Below are 7527 nucleotides of genomic sequence, written 5' to 3'. Positions count from 1 at the left end.
TAATATCCAGGGCGGGAAGGAAAACATTACTTCTAATATCGCAGGGGCTGTATACCCCTCCTGTGATTTTTTTTAATATTTGGGGGAGAAAATAATATTAATCTCAATATCACAGAGTGTGTACCCTTCCCCTGCGATATTGTTTCTAGTATCCAGGAGAGGAGAGGATGACATTACTTTCAATATCACAGGGCTTGTACACCCCCTGTGTTATTGTTTTTAAAATCTAGTTTGGGAGAGGATAATATTACTTGCAATATTGAATGGGCTGTACACTCCCCCTGTGATATTCTTCCTAATATACAGATGGGGAGAGGATGATATCATTCCCAATATCTCAGGGGGTGTACAACCCTCCTGTTATATTGTTCCTAATATCCATTGTTGAATAAATGATGTCACTCCTAATACTGCAGAAGGTGTACACCCCTTTTGTGATACTGTTTCTAACATCCAGGGAGAAAAAGGATGGTGTTACTTTCAATATTGCATGGGGTGTACACTCCTACTGTGAAATTGTTGCTAATATTCAGAGCGGGAGAGGATGATACTACTCCCAATATCGCAGTAGTAGTATTGTTCCTAATATCCAGATAGGAACAGGATAATATTATTCCAAATATCACAAAGGTGTACACCTTTCTTCTGCTATTGTTCTTAAAATCCAAGAAGGAAGGCGATGATATTGCTTTCAGTATCGCAGAGGGTGTACACCTCCCTGTGATATTGTTCCTAATTTCCGGGGACAGGGGAGCAAATAAGATTATGCCCAATATCGCAGGGGCTGTACACCTTCCCTGTGATATTGCACTAAAAAAAAAAAATATTACTCTCAACATTATGAGAGGGGGAGTGTACACTTGATATGTCCTAATATGCAGTTGGGAAGAGGATGATATTACTCCCATTATCACAGCAGGTGTACAACTTACCTGTGATGCTCTTTTTAATATCAAAGGGGGAGAGGATGATATTACTCCTAATACCTGAGGGAGTGTACACACCCACCATAATATAGTTTCTAATACTGTTGTGGAAAGATGATAATATTACTACCAATATCACAGGGGTTTTAAACACCCCTGTTATATTGTTCTTAATTTCCAGTGAAAGAGAGGATGATATTACTTTCAACATCATAGGAAGTGTACACCTCCCTGTGATATTGTTCCTAATATACAGGAGTGGGGGAGAAAATGATATTACTTTCACTATCGCAGGGGCTGTACACTCCACCGTGTGATGCTGTTTTTAATATCCAAGGGGGGAGAACATGATATTACTCTCAATAGCACAGGGGGTGTACACTCCCCCTGTGATATTGTTTCTAATATCCAGGAGAGAAGAGGATAGTATTACTCCCAATATCACAGGGCGTGTACATCCTCCTGTGATATTGTTTTTAATATCCAGGTTGGGAGAGAATATTACTTCCAATATTGCACAGGGTGTATACACACCCTGTGATTTTTTTCCTAATATACAGGGTGGGAAAGGATAATATTACTCAAAATACCGCAGGGAGTTTACACCACTCCCCCCCCACCCAACTGTGATACTATTTCTATTATGAAGGGAGGAAGAGGATTATATTACTTTCAATATCGCAGGGGGTTTACACCTTCCCAGTGATAATTTTTCTTATATCCGGAGGGGGGGCGGGGGTGATACCACTCCCAATATAGCAGGATGTGTACACTCCCTCTGTGATATTGTTCCTAATATATGGGGAGTGGGGGGAGGATATTACTCCCAAAATCGCAGGGGTGTATACCCTCCCTTTGATATTGCTCCTAATATTTAGTGACGGAGAGGATGATATTACTTCCAGTATCCCAGGGGGTGTACACTTCCCCTTTGATATTTTTTCTAATATCCAGGGGAGGAGAGGATGATATTACTATCAATATCGCAAGGGGTGTACACTCCACCTGTGATATTGTTCTTAATATTTAAGTTGGGAGAAAATGATATTACTCCCAATATCACAGGGGGTCTACACCCTCCCCTGGTGATATTGTTCCTAATATCCAAGGGAAGAGAGGATGCTATCACTTTCACTATCGCAGATGGTGTACAACCCTCCCGTGATATTGTTTCTAATATCCAAGCAGGGAGAATATGATATTACTCCTAATATCAAAGGGGATGAACAACCCCTTTGTGATATTGTTTCTAATATCCAGGGCAAAAAAGGATGATATTACTTTCAATATTGCAGGGGTTGTACACCCCCCCTGTGATATAGCTTCTATGATTTAGGGGGAAAGAAGATGATATTACTCCCAATATAGCATGGGGTGTAATCAACCCCTGTGATATTGTTCCTAGTATCCAGTGGGGGAGAGGATGATATCACTCCCAATATCGCAGGATATGTATAACCTTCCTGTGATATTGTTTCTAATATCCAGGGGGGAAATAAATGATATCACTTCCAAAATTGCAGGGGATGTACGCCCCCTTTGTGATATTGTTCTTAATATCCAGGAATAAAGAGGATGGTATTATTTCCAATATCGCAGGTGGTGTACACTCCTACTGTGATACTGTTCTTAATATCCAGAAGTGAAGAGGATATTACTCCCATTATAGCAAGGGGTGTACACCCTTTCTCTGATATTGTTCCTAATATTCAGGGGGGAGCAGATAACCTTACTCCCAACATCGCAGAATGTGTACACACCCCCTGTGATATTGTTCCTAATATCCAGTTAAAAAAAGGATATTACTTTCAATATCACAGGACATGTACATTACCCCGTGATATTGTTTTAATATCCAGAGACACAGAGGATAATATGACTCCCAATATCGGAAGAGCTGTATACCTTTTCCTGTCATATTGTTCTTAATAGCCAGGGTGGGAGAGATAATAATATTGCTCTCAAAATCGCAGGAAGTGTACACTCTTCCTGTGATATTGTTCCTAATATCAAAAAGGAGAGAGGATGATATTATTCCCAATATCGCAGGGCATGTACACTCCCCTGTGATATTGTTTTTAATATCCAGGTTGGGAGATGATGATATTGCCTGCAATACCGCATGCGGTGTACACCCCACCCCCATGATATTGTTCCTAATATACAGTGAGGGAAAGAATGATATTACTCCCAATATTGCAGGGAGTGTCCCCCCCACCTGTGAAAATGTTCCTAATATAAAGGGAGATAGAGGATGATATTACTTTAAATATCGCAGAGGGTGTACACTTCTTCTGTGATATTTTTCCTAATATCCAGGGGGGAGAAGGTAATATTTCTCCTAATATCTTAGGTGGTGTACACCCCTTCAGTGATATTGCTCCTAATATCCTATGGTTAAGAGGCTGCTATTACTACCAACATTGCAGAAGCGAACATCCCCCTGTGATATTGTTGCTAATATCCAGGAACGGAAAAAATGATATCACTCCAGTATCCCAGAGGGTGTTAATTCCTTCTGTGATACTGTTCCTAGTGTCCAGGGAAGGAGCGGATGATATTACTCCCAATATCACAGGGAGTGTACTCCACTCCGTGATATTGTTCCTAGTATCTAGAAGAAGAGAGGATGATGTTACTCCCAATATTGCAGGCAGTGTACACCCACTTTGTGATATTGTTCCTAATATCAAGGGTGGAAGAGGATGATATTTCTTGCAATATCGCAGGGGGTGTATACTCCTCCTGAGATACTGTTTCTAATATTCAGGGGAGAAGAGGATAATATTACTGTCAATATCACAGAGGGTTTACATGCCCCCTGTGATATTGTTCCTAATATCAAGGATGGGAGATGATGATATTACTACCAATATCATACGGAGTGTACACCCCCCTCCCCGCCCCAGGAGGTTGTTTCTAGTATCCATTGGAAGAGAGATTGATACAACTCCCAATATTGCAGGAGGTGTAAACCCTCCTGTCATATTGTTATTAATATCCAGGCGGTAAGAGGATGATATTACTCCCAATATCGCAGGGGGTGTACACTCCCCTTTGTGATATTGTTTCTAATATCTATGGGGGGAAGAGGATAATATTACTCTCAATAACACAGAAGGTGTACACCCACCCTCTGATATTAGTCCTGATACTCAGGGAAGAAGAGGATGATATTACTTTCAATATTGCAGGAAGTGTAGACCCTTCCCCTGTGATATTGTTTTTCATATCCAGGAGGGGAGAGAATATTATTACTCTCAATATTGCAGGGGGTGTACACCCCAAGTGTGATATTTTTCCAAACATTAGTGAGAGAGAGGGGATATTGGAAGTAACATCCCAATATCACAGCAGGTGTACAACTTTCCTGTGATATTGTTTTTAATATCCGGGGGCGAGAGGGTGATATGACTCCCAATATTGCAAGTGGTGTATATCCCCCCCGTAATATTGTTCCTAATATCCAGATGGGGAGAGGGTGATATTACTCCCAATATCACAGAAGGTTTACACACCCGTTTTGATATTGTTCCTAATTTTCAGTGGAGAGAATGATATTACTTTCAATATCGCAGGGGCCGTACACCCCTCTGTGATATTCCTCCTAATATCCAGGAGGGGAGAGGATAATGTTACCCCCAGCCATGCAGAGGCTGTACCCCAACTTCCTGTGATATTACTTCTAATATTTGGGGGGGAATATGATATTATTCTAAATATCGCAGGAGGTGTACACTCCCTCTGTGATATTGTTTCTAATATTTAGGAGAAGAGAGGATGATATTACTCCCAATATCACACAGTGTGTACACTATCCTCTGAAATTATTTTTATTATCCAGGTTGAGGGAGGATGATATTGCCTGCAATATCACATGGGGTGTACAAACCCCCTGTGATATTGTTCTCAATATACAAGCAAAAGAGGGTAATATTATTCCTAATGTCGTGGGGAGTTTACACCCCCCCGTGATATTGTTTTTATTACAAAGGGAGGAAAGTATGATATTACTTTCAATATGACAGAAAATTTACACCTCTTTAGATATTTTTCCTAATACCCAGAGGAAGAGAGGATGATATTACTTTCAATATTGCAAGGGTTGTATACTCTCTCTGTGACATTTTTCCTAATACACAGGGGGGTGGGGAGAAGATGATAGAACTCCTAATATTGCATGAAATTGAGCTATAACTTTCGATCAAATGGCATCTTACAGTTGAAGATGTTTCACCATCACTGTTGGGCAGGCAACAATCTCGTGAATTTTCCATTACTAGAGCAGCTCACGTAGTAGATACTTCAACAACAAACCCTGCCTAATATGTTCCAATTTGTAAAACTACCCAATCCATGATAATAAAGTAATCCATTAACCTTTAGAAACAAAATGGTGGTGAGAAAGAGACGAGAAATGTAGTGATTAGGAATGTCTATGAACACTACTGTAACAGAAATCAAAAGCAGGCTAACTGGGTAATTGCAAAGCCTGCTAGCTCTGCACAATTGTAAAATCTGTTTTAGAGCACACACTGCTAAGTTTAATATTTTATGGAACTTTTAAAAAACTCCTGCATCACCAATACATTTGATAACAGAGCAGACCATCTGGTGTGAAAAATCACAATCATTGTCTGTGAGTTGAAAAAATAATTTAGCCTTTGAATGTTAACAATTTAGTATCACGTTAAACAATTTAGTTGCTTATTTTCCTTTTTATTTATGCACAAAAGTATATAATGAAATTTGTGTTAAACTAAGGTTAAAAGATCTCTTTAAAAAATATAAAAATTTCTAAGCATTAACAAAACATGTTTCATTGTTTAACTGAAGGGTGTTTATTCTTTAAAAGAATGATGCTTCATAAAGTCTAGTCTGGTTTAAATTTTAAAACAGAGAGGGTGGAGCCAAGATGGCCAAATAGGAACAGCTCTGGTCTACAGCTCCTAGCATGAGCGACACAGAAGACGGATGATTTCTGCATTTCCATTTGAGGTACTGGGTTCATCTCACTAGGGAGTGCCAAACAGTGGGTGCAGGTCAGTCAGTGCAGTGCACTGTGCGAGAGCTGAAGCAGGGCGAGACATTGCCTCACTCGGGAAGTCCAAGGGGTCAGGGAGTTCCATTTCCTAGTCAAAGAAAGGAGTAACAGACGGCACCTGGAAAATCGGGTCAGTCCCACCCTAATACTGAGCTTTTCCAACAGGCTTGGAAAACGGCACGCCAGGAGATTGTGTCCCGCACCTGGCTTGGAGGGCCCTATGCCCACGGAGTCTCATTGATTGTTAGCACAGCAGTCTGAGATCAAACTGCAGGGCGGCAGCGAGGCTGGGGGAGGGGCGCCTGCCATTGCCCAGGCTTGCTTAGGAAAACAAAGCAGCCAGGAACCTCAAACTGGGTGGAGCCCACCACAGCTCAAGGAGGCCTGCCTGCCTCTGTAGGCTCCACCTCTGGGGGCAAGGCACAAACAAAAATTCAGCAGGAACCTCTGCAAACTTAAATGTCCCTGTGTGACAGCTTTGAAGAGAGTAATGGTTCTCCCAGCAGACAGCTGGAGATCTGAGAATGGACAGACTGCCTCCTTAAGTGGGTCCCTGAACCGCAAGCAGCCTAACTGGGAGGCACCCCCCAGTAGGGACAGACTGACACCTCACTTGGCCAGGTACTTCTCTGAGACAAAACTTCCAGAGGAACTATCAGACAGCTGAATTTGCAGTCTCACAAAAATCCGCTGTTTTGCAGCCACCGCTGCTGACACCCAGCCAAACAGGGTCTGGAGTGGACCTCTAGCAAACTGCAACAGACCTGCAGCTGAGGTTCCTGTCTGGTAGAAGGAAAACTAACAAACAGAAAGGACACCCACACCAAAAACCCATCTGTACATCACCATCATCAAAGACCAAAAGTAGATAAAACCACAAAGATGGGGAAAAAACAGAGCAGAAAAACTGGAAACTCTAAAAACCAGAGCACCTCTCCTCCTCCAAAGGAACGCAGTTCCTCACCAGCAACGGAACAAAGCTGGACGGAGAATGACTTTGACAAGTTGAGAGAAGAAGGCTTCAGACGATCAAACTACTCTGAGCTATGGGAGGAAATTCAAAACAATAGCAAAGAAGTTAAAAACTTTGAAAAAGAATCAGAAGAATGGATAATTAGAATAACCAATGGAGAGAAGGGCTTAAAGGAGCTGATGGAGCTGAAAGCCAAGTTTTGAGAACTACGTGAAGATTGCAGCAGCCTCAGTAGCCGATGCCATCAACTGGAAGAAAGGATATCCGTGATGGAAGATGAAATGAATGAAATGAAGCAAGAAGGGAAGTTTAGAGAAAAAAGAATAAAAAGAAATGAACAAAGCCTCCAAGAAATTTGGGACTATGTGAAAAGACCAAACCTACATCTGATTGGTGTACCAGAAAATGACAGGGAGAATGGAACCAAGTTGGAAAACACTCTTCAAGATATTATCCAGGAGAACTTCCCCAATCTAGCAAGGCAGGCCAACATTCAGATTCAGGAAATACAGAGAATGCCACAAAGATACTCCACGAGAAAAGCAACTCCAAGACACATAATTGTCAGATTCACCAAAGTTGAA

The sequence above is a fragment of the Nomascus leucogenys genome, chromosome 3 (genome assembly GCF_006542625.1).
Source record: "Nomascus leucogenys isolate Asia chromosome 3, Asia_NLE_v1, whole genome shotgun sequence".
NCBI lineage: Eukaryota > Metazoa > Chordata > Mammalia > Primates > Hylobatidae > Nomascus > Nomascus leucogenys.
This window is presented reverse-complemented; position numbering follows the sequence as displayed.